Consider the following 21,187-nt stretch of genomic DNA (forward strand, 5'->3'; position numbering starts at 1 on the left):
TTCCTCTTCAATTGTTTAATTTAATATTCTCTTTTTTTAAAATTTCCCTGTTAAGTACAGGGTCAGGATATTTTGGAGGCAATGCAAAGCCCTTCAGGTGTCTCTGGCTCTGACTCAGTGTGGACACAGAGTCCATGCAATTTTACACCACTCCATAAGCACTATGTATTTTTTTACTGGGAAAATAATGCAAGTATATATTTAAATTCCATGAACAGAAAGTGTCTAAAATCAGTAAATGATTCTTTTATGATAAATTGGTGTTGCTTATGAAATTTGGGGTTTGTCCTTGCAATGTTTTATTTAATAAAATCTTGCCTTTTAACAATTTGCTTTTTAAATGTCACATTTGTCCTCTGGGAGGGGGTTTAGAGGCACAGAATCTCTGGGTAAGTTGAGGAATTGCAAAGGTTTAAAAAAACCTTGATGTCCAGCCCCCCTTGCAGTAGACAGGATATGGGGCAGAAAATATTTTAGAATGGAAAAGACAAACAATATTACAATAATCAAGGGGAACTTCAATATGCAGGTGGACTGGGAAAACCAGGTAGTAATGAATCCCAAGAAAAGGAATTTGTGGAATGTCTAAGATGTTTTGTTCTTGGAGCAGCTTGTGACAGAGCCTACTAGGGAACAGGCAACTCTGGATTCGGTGATATGTAATGAGGCAGACTTGATTAGGGAACGAACTAGTGGAAGGAACCCTGAGGGAGCAATGACCACAATATGATAGAATTCACCCTGCAGTTTCAGAGGGAGAAACTGGAATCAGATGTAATGGTATTACAACTAAATAAAGGTAACTACAAAGACATGAGGGAAGAGTTAGCCAGAGTTGATTGGAAAGGGAGATGAGCAGGGAAGATAGTGGAACAGCAATGGTATTTGGGTGGCACCACAGAAATCATTCCTAAGGAGAGGACAAGGACAGCATAAAAACAAGAGAAAAGCATACAAATAATCAAGCAGAGGACAAATTTTAAAAAAGCAATAAGATGAAATGAGTGCTAGCTAGTAATATGGGGGGAAAAAACCTCTTCCTAGCTTTTTAAATATGCGAGAGCAAGGCAAAAATATCCATCGGACTGCTGGAGAAATAATAGGAAACAAAGTAATAGCAGAGGAGGATATCAAAGTGGCAAAGATTGGTGGGAACCTAGGAGGATTGGGAAATCATTAAAGGTCAACAAAGCCACACTTTTTGAAAGGTAAGATGGATTATGAGTAAACTAGCTCAGAATATAAAAACAGATAGCAAAGGTTTCTACAAATATTAAAAAAAAAGTGGCTAAAGCAAACATTCTTCATTTAGAAGATGAAAAGGGGGATGTAATAACTGGAAATGAGAAAATGGCTGAGGCATTGAACAGATATTTTGTCAGTCTTCAGGGGAAGACACAAATAACACGCCAAAAACTGATATACAAAGAGGTGAGAACTACTACTATTATCATGAAAGTAGTAGTGTTGGGCAAGTTAATGGGGCTAAAGGTAGACCAATCTCCTGGTCCTGATGGAATGCAACCCAGGGTTCTAAGAGATGGTGGGAGAAATAGCAAATGCACTAGTAATTTACCAAAATTCACTGGACTTGGGTGGTTCCTGCAGATTGGGAAAATAGCAAATGTGACACTACTGTTTAAGAGAAAGGAGGTAGACAAAAGATGATGGGTGACTATAGGCCGGTTAGTTTAACTTCTGCAGTCGGAGAAAATGCTTGAATCTATCATCAAGGAAGAAATAGCGAGACATCTGGATATAAATTGTCCCACTGGTAAGACACATAGGTTTGTGGAGGGAAGGTCATGTTTGATTAATTTGGTGGAATTCTTTGAGAACATTACATGTGCAGGCTACAATGGGGAACTTGTTTATGTGGTGTATCTGGATTTCCAGAAGGCATTTTGACAATGTGCCGCACCAAAGACTACTACATAAGATAAAGGTGCATGGTGTTACAGGGAGTATTAGCATGGATAGAGGATTGGTTAACTAATGGAAAGCAAAGAATGGGGGTAAATGGGTGTGTTTCTGGTTGGCAATCAGTGACTAGTGGTGTCCCTCAGGGGTCAGTGTTGGGACCGCAATTGTTTACAATTTACATAGATAATTTGGAGTTGGGTACCAAGTGTAGTGTGTCAAAATTTGTAGATAACACTAAGATGGGTGGCAGAGCAAAGTGTGCAAAGGACAATGGAAGTCTGCAAAGGGATATAGATAATCTAAGTGAGTGGGCGAGGGTCTGGCAGATGGAGTACAATGTTGGTAAATGTAAGGTCATCCATTTGGTAGGAATAACAGCAAAATGGACTATTATTTAAATGGTAAAAAATTGCAGCATGCTGCTGTGCAGAGGGACCTGGATGTCCTTGTGCAGGAATCTCAAGGAGTTGGTTTGCAGGTGCAGCAGGTAATTAAGAAGGCAAATGGAATTTTATCCTTCATTGCTAGAGGGATGGTGTTTAAAAACAGCGAGGTTATGTTGCAGCTGTATAAGGTGCCGGTGAGGCCACATGGAGTACTGTGTACAGTTTTGGTCTCCTTACTTGAGAAAGGATGTACTGACACTGGAGGGGACGCAGAGGAGATTCACTGGGTTGATTCTGGAGTTGAGAGGGTTGGCTTATGAGGAGAGACTGAGTAGACTGGGACTCATTGGAATTCAGAAGAATGAGGGGAGACCTTATAGAAAACATATAAGATAGAAGCAGGGAAGTTGTTTCCACTGGGAGGTGAAACTAGAACTAGGGGGCATGGCCTCAAAATAAGGACTGCTGCTTCGGACTGAATGAGGAGGAATTTCTTCACACAAAGGATTGTGAATCTGTGGAATTCCCTGCCCAGTGAAGCAGTTGAGGCTACCTCATTGAATGTTTTTTAAGGCAAGGATAGATACATTTTTAAACAGTAAAGGAATTAAGGGTTATGGTGAGCGGGCGAGGAAGTGGATCTGAGTCCACGCAAAGATCAGCCATGATCTTATTGAATGGCGGAGCAGGCTTGAGGGGCCAGATGGCCTATTCCTGCTCCTAGTTCTTATGCTCTTATGAATAGTTACTTTGCATCAGTCTTCATGGTGGAAGATGCTAGTGGGATGCCAAAGCTCCAGGAGAGTCAGAGGGTATCACTAAGGAGAAGGTTTGGGGAAACTGAAAGCTCTGAAGGTGGATAAACTATCTGGACCGGATGGACTACACTCCAGGGTTCTAAAAGAGATAGCTGAGGAAATTGTGGAGGCATGGGTGGTGATCTTTCAGGAATCACTGGAGGCAGGGACGGTATCAGAGGACTGGAAAGTAGCTAATGTAACACTGCTGTTTAAGAAGGGAGGGATGCAGCAGATGGGAAGTAATAGGCCGGTTTGCCTGACTTCAGTCATTGGCAAGATTTTAGAGTTCATTATTAAAGATGAGATCGTGGAGTGCTTGTAAGTGCATGATAAAGTAGGCCTGAGTCAGCACGGCTTTGTCAAGGGAAGGTCATGTCTGACAAATCTGATAGAGTTCTTTGAGGAGGTAACAAGGAAGTTAGATAAAGGAGAGCCAGTGGACGTGATTTATTTAGATTTCCAGAAGGCCTTTGACAAGGTGCCGTGTAAGGAGACTGTTAAATAAGTGTCCATTGTGTTAAGGCTAAGATCCTGGCATGGAGAGAGGATTGGCTGACTGGCAGAAGGCAGAGAGTGGGGATAAAGGGATCTTTTACAGGGTGGCAGCCGGTGATTAGTGGTGTGCCTCAGGGATCGGTGCTGGGACCACAACTTTTCACAATATACATGAACTATTTGGAGGAAGGAAACTGAAGGCACTGTTGCTAAGTTGCAGATGATACAAAGATATGTAGAGGGACATGTAGTATTGAGAAAGCAGGGGGGTTGCAGAAGGACTTAGACAGGTTAGGAGAGTGGGCGAAGAAGTGGCAGATGGAATACAATGTGGGAAAGTGTGAGGTTATGCACTTTGGAGGGAGGAATGGAGGCACAGACTATTTTCTAAATGGGAAAATGCTTAGGAAATCAGAAACACAAAGGGACTTGGGAATCATTGTTCAAGATTCTCTTAAGATTAACGTGCAGGTTCAGTCGGCAGTTAGGAAGGCAAATGCAATGTTAGCATTCATGTCGAGAGGGCGAGAATACAAGAGCAGGGATGTACTTCTGAAGTTGTATAAGGCTCTGGTCAGACCCCATTTGGAATATTGTGAGCAGTTTTAGGCCCCATATCTAAGGAAGTATGTGCTGGCCTTGGAAAGGGTCCAGAGGCTGTTCACAAGAATGATCCCCAGAATGAAGAGCTTGTCGTATGAGGAACGGTTGAGGACTCTAGGTGTGTACTTGTTGGAATTTAGGAGGATGAGGGGGGATCTTATTGAAACTTACAGGATACTGCGAGGCCCTGGACAGAGTGGACGTGGAGAGGGTGTTTGGGGGAAATGCGCGCGGGGGGGGGGGGGTGAAGGCACATGGGAGCACAATGCACATAGGGGCGGAATGCGCGTGGGGGCATGGGGGGGAATGGGCATGGGGGGAATGCGCGTGGGGGCATGGGGGAATGCGCGTGGGGGTTTGGGGGGAAATGCGCGTGGGGGCATGGGGGGAATGCGCGTGGGGGCTTGGGGGGGAATGCGCGTGGGGGCATGGGGGGGAATGCGCGTGGGGGCATGGGGGGGAATGCGCGTGGGGGCATGGGGGGGAATGCGCGTGGGGGCTTGGGGGGGAATGCGCGTGGGGGCATGGGGGGGAATGCGCGTGGGGGCATGGGGGGGAATGCGCGTGGGGGCATGGGGGGGAATGCGCGTGGGGGCTTGGGGGGGAATGCGCGTGGGGGCTTGGGGGGGAATGCGCGTGGGGGCATGGGGGGAATGCGCGTGGGGGCATGGGGGGAATGCGCGTGGGGGCCTGGGGGGGAATGCGCGTGGGGGCTTGGGGGGGAATGCGCGTGGGGGCTTGGGGGGAATGCGCGTGGGGGCTTGGGGGGGAATGCGCGTGGGGGCATGGGGGGAATGCGCGTGGGAGTTTGGGGGGATTGCGCGTGTGGGCATGGGGGGAATGCGCGTGGGGGTTTGGGGGGAATGCGCGTGGGGGCATGGGGGGAAATGCGCGTGGGGGTTTGGGGGGGAATGCGCGTGGGGGCATGGGGAATGCGCGTGGGGTTGGGGGAAATGCGCGTGGGGGCATGGGGGGAATGCGCGTGGGGGCTTGGGGGGGAATGCGCGTGGGGGCTTGGGGGGGAATGCGCGTGGGGGCATGGGGGGAATGCGCGTGGGGGCATGGGGGGGAATGCGCGTGGGGGCATGGGGGGGAATGCGCGTGGGGCTTGGGGGGGAATGCGCGTGGGGGCATGGGGGGGAATGCGCGTGGGGGCATGGGGGGAATGCGCGTGGGGGCATGGGGGGGAATGCGCGTGGGGGCATGGGGGGGAATGCGCGTGGGGGCATGGGGGGGAATGCGCGTGGGGGCATGGGGGGGGAATGCGCGTGGGGGCTTGGGGGGGAATGCGCGTGGGGGTTTGGGGGGGAATGCGCGTGGGGGCAATGCGCGTGGGGGCTTGGGGGGGAATGCGCGTGGGGGCTTGGGGGGGAAATGCGCGTGGGGGCATGGGGGGAATGCGCGTGGGGGTTTGGGGGGAATGCGCGTGGGGGCATGGGGGGAATGCGCGTGGGGGTTTGGGGGGAATGCGCGTGGGGGCATGGGGGGAAATGCGCGTGGGGTTTGGGGGGGAATGCGCGTGGGGGTTTGGGGGGGAATGCGCGTGGGGGTTTGGGGGGGAAATGCGCGTGGGGGTTTGGGGGGAAATGCGCGTGGGGGCTTGGGGGGGAAATGCGCGTGGGGGTTTGGGGGGGAATGCGCGTGGGGGTTTGGGGGGGAATGCGCGTGGGGGTTTGGGGGGGAAATGCGCGTGGGGGTTTGGGGGGGAATGCGCGTGGGGGTTTGGGGGGAAATGCGCGTGGGGGCATGGGGGGGAATGCGCGTGGGGGTTTGGGGGGGAATGCGCGTGGGGGCTTGGGGGGGAATGCGCGTGGGGGTTTGGGGGGGAATGCGCGTGGGGGTTTGGGGGGGAATGCGCGTGGGGGTTTGGGGGGAAATGCGCGTGGGGGCATGGGGGGGAATGCGCGTGGGGGCTTGGGGGGGAATGCGCGTGGGGGTTTGGGGGGGAAATGCGCGTGGGGGTTTGGGGGGGAATGCGCGTGGGGGTTTGGGGGGGAATGCGCGTGGGGGTTTGGGGGGAAATGCGCGTGGGGGTTTGGGGGGAAATGCGCGTGGGGGTTTGGGGGGGAATGCGCGTGGGGGTTTGGGGGGAAATGCGCGTGGGGGCATGGGGGGGAATGCGCGTGGGGGTTTGGGGGGGAATGCGCGTGGGGGTTTGGGGGGGAAATGCGCGTGGGGGTTTGGGGGGGAATGCGCGTGGGGGTTTGGGGGGAAATGCGCGTGGGGGTTTGGGGGGGAATGCGCGTGCCCAGCACTTGATCTGATAGAAATAATGAAACAGTGTGTAAATTTGAGTAGCAGTTTCCATAACTGGCCAGAGGAGGGAGTCACTTCATCGGCATGGAATACACTTTAATGCCCGCAGGCAGGGAAATGGGGAAAGGGTGTGGTCTTCATTGGCACACACCTGGTCAAATCATTCAGGCAGCAGGAGAAAGGTTGGTGCATCGTGTCTGGGCTACTGCTCTGAGAGTACTGTCCAATTCATCCCACTCATTCCTCCTACTCTTTCCCCATCCCTCTGCAAATGTTCCCTTTTCCAGTATTTATCCAGTATTCTTTCTGGCTGTGTCAACTCAAAGTGCCCTTTCAGACATTTCCTTCCAGAGACTGTGCCAGATATTTAAGGAGACTTGTGTGCCTGTACAAGGAATGAAGAGCTAATTTACAGATACAGCAGGCAGTGAGGAAGACAAGTAGCATGCTGAACTTTATTACAAGGGGATTGGAATAGAAAGAATAAAGAAATCTTGTTACAATTATACAGAGTTTTGGTCAGACTACATCTGGAATAGTGTGTGCAGTTTTGGTCTCCATATTTAAGGAAGGATAGAGTTGCATTGGAGACAGTAGAGTGAAGATTCACTAGATTGGTTCCTGGGATGAGAAACTGAATAGATTGGGTGGATATTCTCTGGAGTATCGAAGAATGAGAGGTGATCATATGGAAACATTCTGATGGGGTTTGACAGGATAAACACAGATATTGTTTCCCCCTGACTGGGGAATCTAGAACACGGGACACAGTTTCAGGATAAGGGGCCGACCATTTAGGACTGAGATGAGAAGAAATGTCTTCATTCAAAGGGTGGTGAATCTTTGGAATTCTCTATCCCAAAGAGTTGTGGATGCTCCACCATTGAATAGATTTAAGACCGAGATAGACAGACTTTTAGTGCCTCAGGGAATCCAGGGAGATGGGGAGTGGGATGCAAAATGGCATTGAATGGTCCACAATTGTTCCTATCTCTTGTGTTCTAGTATATCACAATGAGCTGTGAATAAGAAGGTCTTCCTCCCCACCTGTGCCTGGTTCTGATTCTTTTACGAATCTAAAATTGATGTCAGCGAAAGCCTGTGCCAGTGGGAACTGTCGCTTAATCAAAACCTCTCATAGTTTTGAACACTGACGAACTGTCCTTCTCACCTTCTCTGCCTCAAAGAGAATGAGCTCAGCTCCTCCAAAGAACAGTACAGCACAGGAAACGGGCCCTTCGGCCCTCCAAGCCTGCGCCGCTCATTGGTCCAACTGGACCATTCTTCTGTATCCCTCCATTCCCAGTCTGTTCATGTGACTATCCAGATAAGACTTAAATGATCCCAGCGTGTCCGCCTCCACCACCCTACTTGGCAGTGCATTCCAGACCCCCACCACCCACTGTGTAAAAAACATCCCTCTGATATTTGAGTTAAACCTCGCACCCCCCCACCTTGAACCTGTGACCTGGGGAAAAAGCTTCCCACAGTTCACCCTATCTATACCCTTCATAATTTTATACACTTCTATTAGGTCTCCCCTCATTCTCTGTCTTTCTAGGGAGAACAATCCCAGTTTACCCAATCTCTCCTCATAGCTAAGACCCTCCATATCAGGCAACATCCCGGTAAACCTTTTCTGTACTCTCTCCAAAGCCTCCACATCCTTCTGGTAGTGTGGCGACCAGAACTGGATGCAGTGCTCCAAATGTGGCCTAACCAGCATTCTATCCAGCTGTAACATCAGACACCACTTTTTATACTCTATACCCCGTCCTATAAAGGCAAGCATGTAATTTGCCTTCTTCACCACCTTCTCCACCTGCATCACTTTGCATTTATCTAGATTAAATTCCATCTGCCATTTCTCCGCCCAATTTTCCAGCCTATCTATATCCTGTATTCTCTGACAATGTTTATCGCTCTCCGCAAGTCCAGCCATCATTGTGTCGTCCACAAACTTGCTGATCACACCAGTTACACCTTCTTCCAAATCATTTATATATATCACAAAGAGCAGAGGTTCCAGTACAGAGCCCTGTGGAACACCACTAGAGACACCATTAGTGTCTCCAATAATCTCAAAGACGCTTAAGAAAAATCCCAGTGCCATGAAACTCCAGTGCTGTAGTAATCGAGAGATTGAGGTAATTATTAACTCCTTTAGAACTGATGATCCATTGACCTTGATGGTACCTAGAAATCAGATCGCTGCCAAGTGGAATTTGTACGTTTAACAATTTCAAATGTTGTTGTCCAAACAAGTCGCAATACAACTCACAATATGAAATGGATTGTGCTACTATCATGGTTAGCACTGCTGCCTCACAGCGCCAGGGACCTGGGTTCGATTCTCAGCTTGGGTCACTGTCTGTGTGGAGTTTGCACGTTCTCCCCATGTCTGCGTGGGTTTCCTCCAGGTCCTCCCACAGTCCGAAAGACGTGCTGATTAGGTGTATTGGCCATGCTAAATTCTCACTCAGTGCACCCGAACAGGTGTCGGAGTGTGGTAACTAGGGGATTTTCATTGCCATGTTAATGTAAGCCTACTTGTGACACTAATAAATAAACTTTAAACTATCTGGAACATGCTCTGAGTCGAGTGCAGTGCATTTAGTCCACCTGCATTAACTGTGAGAAGAGCTCTGGGATAAGGAGCAGGATGGAGGCAGCACTGGGTGGCACAGACTGAGTGGCTTTGGAAGCAGAAGCTGTGCTGACTGAATTCTCCTTGGTTGCCAGGAGAATGAATGATCTTGTGTCCACATACACCTTCAATCTCTTCAGGCGATTCAAAATTCAAGGGGACAGAGAGAGGGTGGATCTGAAAAAACGTTTCCCGACTAGAGAGGGCAATAACCAGGGGGTGTAGATGTAAGCTAAGGAGCAGGAGATTTTGAGGCGGCACAGTAGTTAGCATTGCTGCCTCACAGCACCAGGGACCTGGGTTTGATTCCTGGCTTGGGTTACTGTCTGAGTCTGCATATTCTCCCCGTATCTGTGTGGGTTTCCTCCGGTTTCCTCCCACAGTCCAAAGAAGTGCAGGTTAGGTGGACATGGATTGCTTCAATATCTGAGGAATCACAAATGGTCTGAACATTGTGCAATCATTGGTAAACATCCCCACTTCTGACCTCATGATGGAGGGCTGGTCATTGATGAAGCAGCTGAAGATGGTTGGGTCTCGGACACTAACCCTGAGGAACACCTGTAGAGATGTCCTGGAGTTGCGATGAGTGACCTCCACCCACCATAACCATCTCCCTATGTACCAGGTATGACTCCAACCAGCAGAGAGTTTGCCCCCGATACCCATTGATTCCAGTTTTACTCGGGCTCCTTGATGCCACACTCTGTCTTGATGTTAAGGGCTGTCACTCTCACCTCACCTCTGGAATTCAGCTCTTTTGTCCATGTTTGTACCAAGGCTGTAATGAGGTCAGGAGCTGAGTGACCCTGGTGAAACCCAAACTGGGCGTCACTGAGCAGGTTATTGCTGAGCAGGTGCTGCTTGATAGCGCTGTCAACGACTCCCTTCCATCACTTTACTGATGATGGAGAGTAGACTGACTGGGCGGTAATCGGCCAGGTTGGATTTGTTCTGTTTTTTTGTGTACAGGAAACACCTGGGCAATTTTCCACATTGTTGGGTAGATGTTAGTGTTGTAACTGTACTGGAAGAGCTTGGCGAGGGGAGCGGCAAGTTCTGGAGGTCAAGTCTTCATGACTATTGCCGGAATGTTATCAGGGCCCATTGCCTCTGCATTATCCAGTGCCTCCACTCCACTTGATATCATGTGAAGTGAAACAAATTAGCTGGAGATTGGCAACTGAGATGGTGGTGGGGACCATTGGAGGAGGCAGAGATGGATCATCCATTTGGCACTTCTGGCCGAAGATTGTTGCAAATGCTTCAGCCTTATCTTTTGCACTGATGTACTGGGCTCCTCCATCATTGAGGATGGGGATATTTGTGGAGCCTCCTCCTCCAGTGAGTTGTTTAATTGTCCACCACCATTCACAGCTGGATGTGGCAGGATAGCAGAGCTTTGTTCTGATCTGTTGGTTGGGGGATCGCTTAGCTCTATTATTTGTTGCTTATACTGTCTGGCATGCATGTAGTCCTGTGTTGTGGTAAACCTCATTTTTAGTTACGTCTAGTGCTGCTCCTGGCATGTCCTCCTGCATTCTTCATTGAAGCAGTTTTGATCCGCTGTCTTGGTGGTAATGATAGAGTGAGGGATATGTTACTTACTGCTGATGGCCCACATTGCCCTATGGGTTAAGCTTTGAGATTTGTTGTGGATTTCTCAGCAGGGTGTTAATGCAACATAATGCTGAGGGCTTCATTTTCACAAGGACAGTGCAGCGATCACTCCAATACTGTTGTGGACACCAGTTGCATTGGTGAGGTCAGAGTTGAGTCAGCTTTTCCTTCACTGTTTGCCCCAAGCCTCAGACATGGAATTCCCCCACCCAGAGTACATTCTGTGCCCTTGCCACCCTCAATGGTTCCTCCAAATGGTGTTCAACATGGGGGAGTCCCGATTCATCAGCTGGGAGGGGGACAGCATGCGGTAACCAGCAGGAGGTTTCCTTCTTTAACCTGATACCATGTGTCAAAATTCGCAGATGGGTGGCAGAGCAAAGTGTGCAGAGGGTGCTGAAAGTCTAAAAGGGATATAGATAATCTAAATGAGTGGGCGAGGGTCTGGCAGATGGAGTACAATGTTGGTAAATATGCCAAGCTGCTCAACATCTTCAGCAACCCAACAGACGGAGGGCCTCGTAGGTACACGTGGTCGCGGCCCTACGGGTCTGTCCGCTCCTAGATCAACTTCACGTTTGTGTCCCGCACGCTCACGGTCAGGCCCAATGACGTCAAGCCGGTGTTCTTTTCTGACCACTGCCTCCTGCTGGCTGACTGTCAGCTGGAGGGAAACCAGAAAGTGGGCAGGGGGTCCTGGAAGCTAAATGTAGAACTATTGACCCCAGAGAACCTCAAGGAACTCAAGAGGGTTTACCACGGTTGGAGAACCGAGAAACCCTTCTTTGAGTCTCCATCGTTCTGGTGAGAAACCATCAAAGGCAACATCAAGGCTCCTCCAGGTCTGCGAGCAGTTCGAGCTGGCCTCGGGAGCCAAAGTCAACCAGGGTAAGAGCGAGGCCATGTTATTTGGGAACTGGGCTGTCAGATTCTTTGTCCCCTTTACCGTCAGGGCAGATTACCTGAAGGTGCTGGGGATATGGTTTGGAGCGGCAGGGGCATGTGCCAAAAACTGGGACGAGCGCATCTCGAAAGCCAGGCAAAAACTGGGCTTGTGGGAGCAACGCTCGCTCTCCATAACAGGGAAAAACCTGGTGATCCGGTGCAAGGTGCTGTCCGTGTTGTTGTACATGGCGCAGGTCTGGCCTCTCCCTAAATCCTGCGCTGCAGCAGTGACGCAGGCCATCTTCAAATTTATCTGGAGATCAAAGATGGATCACATCCGGAGGGAGGTGATGCACAAATCTCCAGAGAATGGAGAGAAAAACGTTCCCAACGCCGCCCTCATCCTGATGGCCACCTTTGTGTGCGGCTGCATCAAGTTGTGTGTAGATCCTCGGTACACTAACAGCAAGTGCCACTACTTTTTGAGGTTCTACCTGTCCCAAGTGTTGCGGAGGATGGGTCTGGCCACACTGCCGCGGAACACTCTGAGTAGTTGGACTGTACCGCAGCGCCTGTCCTTCGTGGAGAAATTCTTCCGCAAACACACCTTTGACCACATGGTGATCAAGCAGTGGTCAGCGCGTAATGTCCTTGGGGCCCTGAGAGAAAAGGAGACGGCGGATCCTGTCGGATGGTTCCCTGAGCAGACTGTCAGTGTCATCTGTCAGAACGCCTCATCACCAGAACTGACAAACAAGCACTAAGATCTGGCTTGGCTGGTGGTGAGAAGGGCACTCCCCGTCAGATCCTTCATGCACGCTCGACGTCTCAACAGCACCGCACGCTGCCCTCGAAGCAGCTGCGGGGCTGATGAGACGGTTGCACACCTCCTTGTGGAATGTGCCTTTGCAAAGAAGGTCTGGAGTGAGATGCAGTGGTATTTGTCGAGGTTCATCCCGAGCAGCTCGGTGATGCAGGACTCTGCTCTACGGGCTGTTTCCGGGGACGCGCACCGAGACAAATATCAACTGCTGCTGGAAGGTCATCAACTCGGTGAAGGACGCACGGTTGGTCCGCCCGAAACTTGATTTTCCAGCTGAAAGAACTGTCCTCGGCTGAGTGTTGCAGACTGGCACATTCCAAGGTCCAGGACCACGTGCTGAGGGACGCGCTGAAGCTTGGGGCAGCTGCCTCAAAGGCGCAATGGGGAAAGGCCACACTATAAGGCCTTTTAACGGAGGCAGACCGAGGGCCCAGGGACTGCAGAATACCCTCGACCTGTGTAACTGTGTGCCAATCTGAGCAATAACGGCACACAGTAAAATTTGAGGCATGTATGTAGTTTTAAGTTTTGAAATGTAATGACTGTAATTTTGTTAAGGACTGTAAAAAATTTTTTTTTCCGCACTGTTTGCAATTTTTAGACATGTAGGTTTGCAATGTTTTAATTGAGATTTTTTATGAATAAAGTATATTTTTGAAATAAAAAAAAGTTAGTAAATGTGAGGTCATCCATTTTGGTAGGAATAACAGCAAAATGGACTATTATTTAAATGGTAAAAAATTGCAGCATGCTGCTGTGCAGAGGGACCTGGATGTCCTTGGGCAGGAATCTCAAGGAGTTGGTTTGCAGGTGCAGCAGGTAATTAAGAGGGCAAATGGAATTTTATCCTTCATTGCTAGAGGGATGGTGTTTAAAAACAGCAAGGTTATGTCGCAGCTGTATAAGGTGCCACACCTGGAGTACTGTGTACAGTTTTAGTCTCATTACTTGAGAAAGGATGTACTGACACTGGAAGGGGTGCAGAGGAGATTCACTAGGTTGATTCCGGAGTAGAGAGGGGTGGCTTTTGAGGAAAGACTGAGTAGACTGGAGCTATAGTTATTGGAATTCAGAAGAATTCCAGCAAACCCAGGCCGTGGGGATTGAGCCTTTATTCAAGCTTTCAAGGATGGGCTCTCCAGCGCTCACCAAACCATCTTAAAAATGGGAGTGATCATGTCCCAGGATTATGACAAGCTGGTGGAATGGGATAGTGGCGTACACGGAGGGAGGGAGGAGAAATCTCAGATGAAGATAAAACAAGAAAGAGTAGCCGCCAACAATAGCGGGAACGGAACTAAGCCCAAACTGGACATGGCAAGTAGTATAGGAAAAGAATGGTGGTGGAAAGGAATGGGAAGGGACATAGCCCAACATTGTCACCGATGTGTGACATGCACTCAATACAACCCCAACTGACCCATAAAATTTAAGATGGGACACCAGCCCCAACCAAAGGGGCCCCGGGAACATCTGCAAATAGATTTCATACAGCCACTACCACAATCTCACAGCAAAACTTATTGTTTCGTTATCATAGACCAGTTCACCAGGTGGGTAGAAGTGTTCCCTACCAGAAATTGTACTGCTATCACAGTGGCTAGAATATTGGTGGAGGAGGTAATCCCTCGGTGGGGAATACCCATACAAATCGATTTGGACCAAGGAACGCACTTCACTGGGAAGGTGGTAAAAACAGTGTGCCAATTGATGGGAATAAAATAAAAACTCCACATCCCTTACCACCCACAAAGTTCTGGAATGATTGACGTATGAACAGAACCCTTAAGAATGCCCTGGCCAAGGCCACGCAAACATCAGGAAAAATGTGGACAGAAGTATTGCCTCATATTAATGAAGTTAAAAGCTACCACAAACCAGACAACTGGATTAATCCCTTATGAACTAATGACAGGAAGGGCGATGCAATTACCAGAAAGCATCATAACAGATGGGGCCAATGTAGGCCCACTAAAAGACAAAATTAAACAATATGTTTTGGAACTAAGCACCCAACAGAAAGGATGCGTAAATTAGTAAAGGATAATCAGGAAGAATGAGATGCACAGAACTTGAAATGCTCCCTGATGTCCCAACAGCGGGAAATCACGTCTTGGTAAAAACATTACCTGAAAAACCAGGATTGGCACCAAAATGGAATGGGCCATATGAGGTCATAATTAATGGAGTTACCTGTGTCTGTCTGGACATAAGGGGGAAAGGTTTATGGAAACATTGGACCCAGCTGAAATTATACAAAGAAACGAATGACTGATATTAACAAGTAACCCTTAAAGTGACCAGAGTGCTTTCCCCAAGCCAGGTGACAACTACAAGCAAGATTAACTGACATGTTTGGATTGGCAATATAGCCTTTGGAAAGTTGTTAATATAGAGTAATAAGATTAATACTTACCTGTTATGAACATGTCTAAGATAACGTATATAATTACATCACTCTATGTTGTCACGGTTGTAAGATTGACAGATTTAGAAGATAACTTATTTTACAAGGCTCATGTATATTTACATGATAATCGAACTGTATGTTCCCACAAGCCCAATCTGTAGAGGCCCTATTTGTGGCCACCCCTGGGTGGACCCTCCATGACTTACATACAGTGGATATCTCAGACATACCCTGTAAAGGACAAACAGGTAAATATAAAAAGGGGGAGACAGGGAAGATGTGTGGAACTAATAAACTTCACAGATCCTGTGTGCAGGGGGCTCCAGGGAGTGGGAGGAAGAGTATGCTCAGATGAAGCAAGCTAATCACTTTGTTTCTCGGGGCAGGGATGGGGATGTGCACATGCCTTGGTCCCCAAGAATGTTTCCTGTATACAGACGCGGTGTGTCCGTCAGCGCTGTCAGGCAAACAGAGGCCAGTTTACTTGTACCTGTAACAAGCAAAGATGCCTGAACGTAACCATGGGGTGGCAATTCATTTGTGGTCAGTGTAATGGGACTCATGTCAGCTCAGCCACATGTTTGATACTTACCAGTTCGTAGGATCAGGCAGAAAGTCAAGCGAACCGAGCAATTGGTGGTATATACAAACCAATAACCAGGATGTTAAATGTTACCGAGCCAAGAAAGGATTTGTGTTCCTCCTCAACAGCACCTTCACAACAGCAACACCAACCCTCCCAATCCTCTTTGCAGTAGGGATAATAGGACCACTCACTGTTCCATGCCCTCAAAGAGGGCATTCCCAAAGAAAGATCGTGACCCGAGCCATCAACAAGGAATTCTGTGCCAATTGGGAGGTCCCGGCCACAGTGGGATCGTCACACGGCTATGGGCTCATTGGGGCCTTGTCTCTGGGGGGAGCAGCAGGAGTAATGAGTGCCAAAAATAGAAACTCTCTTACCTGCGGATTAACCAACATGGAAAACTGCACAGCAAAGACACGGGAGGCCATAAACCGAGAACTGACTGAGTTAAGAATATACACACAACAGACCCACAATGCTGTAGATTATCAGTTAGCTCAGCAGGGAGGAGTGTGCACAATAACAGGAAACAAATGTATAACGCATGTTACAGATGAATCCTACAACATCACCCAAGCCATTAATGACATAGGAAAGCAGCTCGATGACTTTAGACAAGGGCCCAAGAAGGGGACTAGCTGGGGGGATCCTGGGGGTCTTATTTAATGCATGGACTGATTATTCTCGTAATAATAATTGTCTGTTGCCTGATTGTCGGATATCTTAATGTCTGCTGTAAAGTCATGATGACTCAGATTGTGCCGGGGTCAGTTTCGTCACTGAGGAAGAACGTCTGATGGGAACACCCGAAGACACTGAGGAAGATGACAACAATGAAAGAAAGGGCGAGAAGGTGGAAGTCTATCTGTGAACATGTGACCTGTCGGTTATGGGTCAGGCATATCAATTGCTGGACCCACAATGCTGCTATTATTGGTCTATCGGATTATTAGAGCATAATCCTAACCAAAAGGGGGAACTGTTGGAGTAAACCCGAAATTAAAAGATACAAGAGGGTTACCTGGCACAAAATGGATTCTGTGAAAAGACATTAAGATGTTTTGACTTAGGCACAGACATTGCACAACAAGTTAAATCCTGTTAGTGTCTAATTATCACAAGAAATAAATCAGACCTTGAGGCCCACATGATCACCTTAGTTTGAGACAAGACAGAAACAAAACAATGGGTTTGTTAACAAGATCAGTCATTGAAAGAAGGGCATAAATGTATAACAATGTGCGAACTGCTAATGTGCGTACTTGTCTACTCTCTAAAATGTGTAACGATGTGATAACTACTAATGTCCTTATCTGTCTACTCTCCGAAATGTATAACGATGTGCTAACTGCTAATGTCCTTACTCGTCCACTATTTGAAAATGTATAAAAGAAGCTCAGCTGCCATTTTAAAGTTGAGAAGGTGACTGCGAGCACTGCAGAGAGCCCAGCACTTCTCCCAAAGCTTTGTCCGATAAACTACATGTTGAATCTTTAAATTTGACTCTGAGTGATGATTTTCCCACAACAGTGAGATACGTCTTTCTAGACGTACCACAACTTGGTATGGGCTCCTGCTCTGCCCAAGACTGCAAGAAACTACAAAGGATTGTGAATATAGCCCAATCCATCACGCAAACCAGCTTCCCATCCACTGACTCTGTCTACACTTCCCACTGCCTCAGCAAAGCAGCCAGCATAATTAAGGACCCCCACACACCCCAGACATTCTCTTTTCTACCTTCTTCCATTAGGAAAAAGATACAAAGTCTGAGGTCATGTACCAACCAATTCAAGAACAGCTTCTTCCCTGCTGCCAATAGACTTTTGAATGGACTTACCTTATATTAAGTTGATCTTTCTCTACAACCTAGCTATGACTGTAACACTACATTCTGCACTCTCTCCTTTCCTTCTCCCGTATGTACTCTCTGAACGGTATGCTTTCTTTGTATAGCACGCAAGAAACAATAGAGTGGAGAGTCTGCAGAAGGATCTAGATAGGCTGGGCGAATGGGCCAGGAAATGGCAAATGGAATTTAATGTTGGCAAGTGTGAGGTGGTCCACTTTGGTAAGAATAATGGTAGGAAGGATTATTACTTACGGGGCGAAAAACTGCAGCAGGCGACGGTGCAGAGGGACCTAGGGGTCCTTGTGCATGAGTCGCAAAAACCCAGCTTGCAGGTCCAGCAGGTGGTCAGGAAGGCAAATGGGATGCTGGCCTTCATAGCGAGGGGGATTGAATATAAAAGTAGGGAGGTCTTGCTGCAGCTGTATAGGGCATTGGTGAGGCCGCAGCTGGAGTACTGTGTGCAGTTTTGGGCGCCGCACCTGCGCAAGGATATTTTGGCCTTGGAAGGAGTGCAGAGGAGGTTTATTAGGCTGATACCGGAGTTGAGGGGGTTGAGCTATGAGGAGAGGCTGAATAAACTAGGCTTGTACTCGTTAGAGTTTAGAAGAATGAGGGGAGATCTCATTGAGACGTATAAGATGATAAATGGGATGGATAGGATAGAGGTGGAAAGACTCTTCCCGCTCAAAAAAGACAGTAGGACTAGGGGGCACAGCCTCAAGATAAAGGGGGGGCGGTTTAGAACGGAGTTGAGGAGGAACTTCTTCACTCAAAGGGTGGTGAATCTCTGGAATTCTCTGCCCGTTGAAGTGGTGGAGGGTGCCTCGCTAAATATTTTTAAGACGCGGGTTGATGGGTTTTTGATAAGAGAGGGGATTAAGGGTTATGGGGAGAGGGCGGGAAAGTGGAACTGAGCCACGACAGATCAGCCATGATCTTATTGAATGGCGGGGCAGGCTCGAAGGGCTAGATGGCCTACTCCTGCTCCTATTTCTTATGTTCTTATGTTCTTAATACTTTTCACTGTATCCCAATACATGACAATAATAAATCAAATATTAACTTGATCTTTCTCTACACCTGATCTGAAACTGTAACATTCTATTCTGCACACTCTCCTTTCCTTCTCTCCTATGTACTATATGAACAGTATGTTTTGTCTGTATAGCATGCAAGAAACAATACTTTTCAGTGTATCCCAATAAATGTGACAATAATAAATCAAATCAGTGAGAATGACTATGTCATGCTATTGCTTGACTAGACTGAGACAGCTCTCAGTTTTGGCACTTGCCCAGATATGCCCTAAGGGGGACATTGCAGGGTCAACAGGGCTGGATTTGCCGACGCCAGTGCCCAGGTTGATGTCGGGAAGTCTGGCCGGTTTCATTCCTTTTATTTTTCACATAGTAATTTGGTACAAGTGCATTGTGGGTATATTGCCCCAAGCCCAGACAAGGATGGCAATTTCCCTCCCGAATGGGGAATCTGATAGGGTGACCCTCCCCCCAAACAGAAATGGATGTTAGTTTCAGGGCCCCATTCCTGAGATTCGCTTTTAATTGTGGGGTTTGAACACATACTGGCAGCATATTAATCTAAAGTGTTACATTCCCAATGTATGGAGATTATCAAGAGCCTGCCACCTCCTCATGCTGGATTGCTGGTGTTACAACAGCAGCTATAACTGTATCCTCGCCTGTACAAAGTGCCAAGTCAATACAAATCCTGTCTTTAGATCTGGAGTTGCTAGTCCAAGCCTGCACACTGCAAACAATGAATGCACGAAAGAAATTCACATGCCAGGGAGGAGAGGGTTAAAGATAACAATTCCCGAGAACTCGGCCAAAGTGCTGGCACGTATCTTCCTGATTGGAAGGTCAGAGCTCCAAGCTCTAGGAGGATTACAATAGGCTGCCAATCTCTGGGACGTAGTATGAAGCACAGCGCACTCTGAACACAGTGTGTGTGTTCCTCAAGACAAAGCAAAAACACACAGGGAGTAGCAGATATACTGGAGGCTCAGACCACAGCCGGAACCTCTGTGAGTATAGCTTCAGACTAACTCGGCAAATCAATCATTACCAAATACCAGAACTCCAACCTGTTTGTGGCGTTTTGCAGAACAGTTTAGTGATAAACCTGATTTTGCTGGTGAATAGTTTCAAGAGGCTTGTTTAGAATCATAGAATCCCTACAGTGCAGGAGGAGGCCATTCGGCAAAGACGACAATCCCACCCAGGTTCGATCCCCACACGTTTACCCCACTAATCCCTCTGACTTCCACTCTTTAGACACAAAGGGACAATTTACCATGGCCAATCCACCTAATTGACACATCTTTGGACTGTGGGAGGAAACCAAAGCACCCAGAGGAAACCCATGCAGACACAGGGAGAACATGCAGACTCCACACAAACAGTGACCCAAGCTGTGAATTGAATCCAGATCCCTGGCGCTGTGAGGAAGCAGTGCTAACCCACTGTGCCACCCCTTAAATCACTGAAGGTGATGCCCTCCCTCAATACCAGGAATGGCCAGATTGTCTAATGAGGAGAGGCTAGGTTTGTATCTACTGGAGTTTAGAAGGGTAAGAGGCGACTCGACTGAAACACAAGATCCTGAGGGGTACTGAGGGTGGATGTGGAGAAGATGTTTCCTCTTGCTGGAGAATCTAGAACAGGGGATCATTGTTTAAATACAAGGGGGCACCCATTTAAAACAGAGATGAGAAGAAATATTTTTCTCCAAGGGTGGTGAGTCTCTGGAACTCTCTTCCTCAAAAGTGGTGAAGGCAGAGTCTTTGACTATTTTTAAGGCGGAGGTCGATAGATTTTTGATTAACAAGGGGGTGAAAGGTCATCGGGGGAAGGTGGGAATGTGGGGTTGAGGTTACAATCAGATCAACCATGATCTTATTGAGTGGGAAAACAGGCTGGAGGGGCCAAGTGGCCTACTCCTGCTCCTAGTTCATGTATTTGTTTGTCCCACCCTCATGTACCCCCGCAGAGCTGGGCAGTGTGCGTTGGCAGTTGTTGGATTGTCTATGTGTGTGTATGTGTGTGCATGTGCATGTGTGCTTGCATACCCTCATGTGCCCTCACATGTGCACATGTGCCCTCGCGTATGTGCCCTCACGTGCACGCGCCCTCATGTGTTCCCTCACTGAATGTGTGCACGCACCCTTACGTGTGCGTGTCTGCCCTTGTGTGCCGCCGTGTGCACACGTGCCTTTGTGTGCACATGCATGCATGTGCCCTCGCATATGCATGCCCGTGCACATGCCCTTGTGTGTGAGAGTGTGAGTCTGTGTGCACGCCCTTGTGTGTCTATGTGTGTGCGAATGTGTGCACGCCCTTGTGTGTCTGTGTGTGTGCACGCCCTTGTGTGTCTATGTGTGTGCGAGTGTGTGTGCATGCCCTTGCATGTACGTGTGCATCCGTGCCCTTGCATGTGCGTACCCTCCTGTGTGCATGCGCACGTGCGTGTGCAGGCCCTCGCGTGTGCATGCGTGTTCTTGTGCGCCCGTCCACGCACATGTGCATGCCCTTGTGTCTGTGTGCGCAAGTGTGCATGCGTGCCCTCGTGTGTGCCCTCATATGTGCACGCAAATGTGTGCCCTTGTGCATGTATGCATGCGTGCTTGCCCGTGTGTGTGTGCACATGCCCTTGTGTGTGCCCTTGTATGTGTGTGTGTGCAAGTGCATGCACCCCTTTGTGTGTGCGTGCCCTTGTATGAGTGCATGCATGTGTGTGTGTGCATGCGTGCGTGCCCTTGTGTCTGTGTGTGCACACGCACACACTCACAATGATTAAAATGCAACTCCAAAAAAAAGGAAAATTGAATTGTGTCTCTGATCGATGATGCAGTAAGAAGTCTCACAACACCAAAGTCCAACAG

At 48.4% G+C, this 21,187-nt stretch overlaps 1 protein-coding gene across 2 annotated transcripts in view; it reads left to right on the forward strand.

The window, feature by feature from the left end:
- LOC145361946 (sterol O-acyltransferase 2-like) overlaps window positions 1–21,187 on the forward strand; it is a 95,783-nt gene that overhangs the window by 14,541 nt on the left and 60,055 nt on the right. Inside the window, exon 1 of one of the 2 annotated variants that reach the window (XM_080217936.1) lies at window positions 19,210–19,330. The exons of the other annotated variant lie outside the window; for it this stretch is intronic. The gene's annotated coding sequence lies outside the window, so the exon portion shown is untranslated. Of the gene's footprint in view, window positions 1–19,209; window positions 19,331–21,187 lie in introns of those variants that run through there. 2 annotated transcript variants of the gene reach the window in all.

Source organism: Carcharhinus amblyrhynchos, chromosome X (assembly GCF_965287045.1).
Source record: "Carcharhinus amblyrhynchos chromosome X, sCarAmb.v2.hapA, whole genome shotgun sequence".
Classification (NCBI taxonomy): domain Eukaryota; kingdom Metazoa; phylum Chordata; class Chondrichthyes; order Carcharhiniformes; family Carcharhinidae; genus Carcharhinus; species Carcharhinus amblyrhynchos.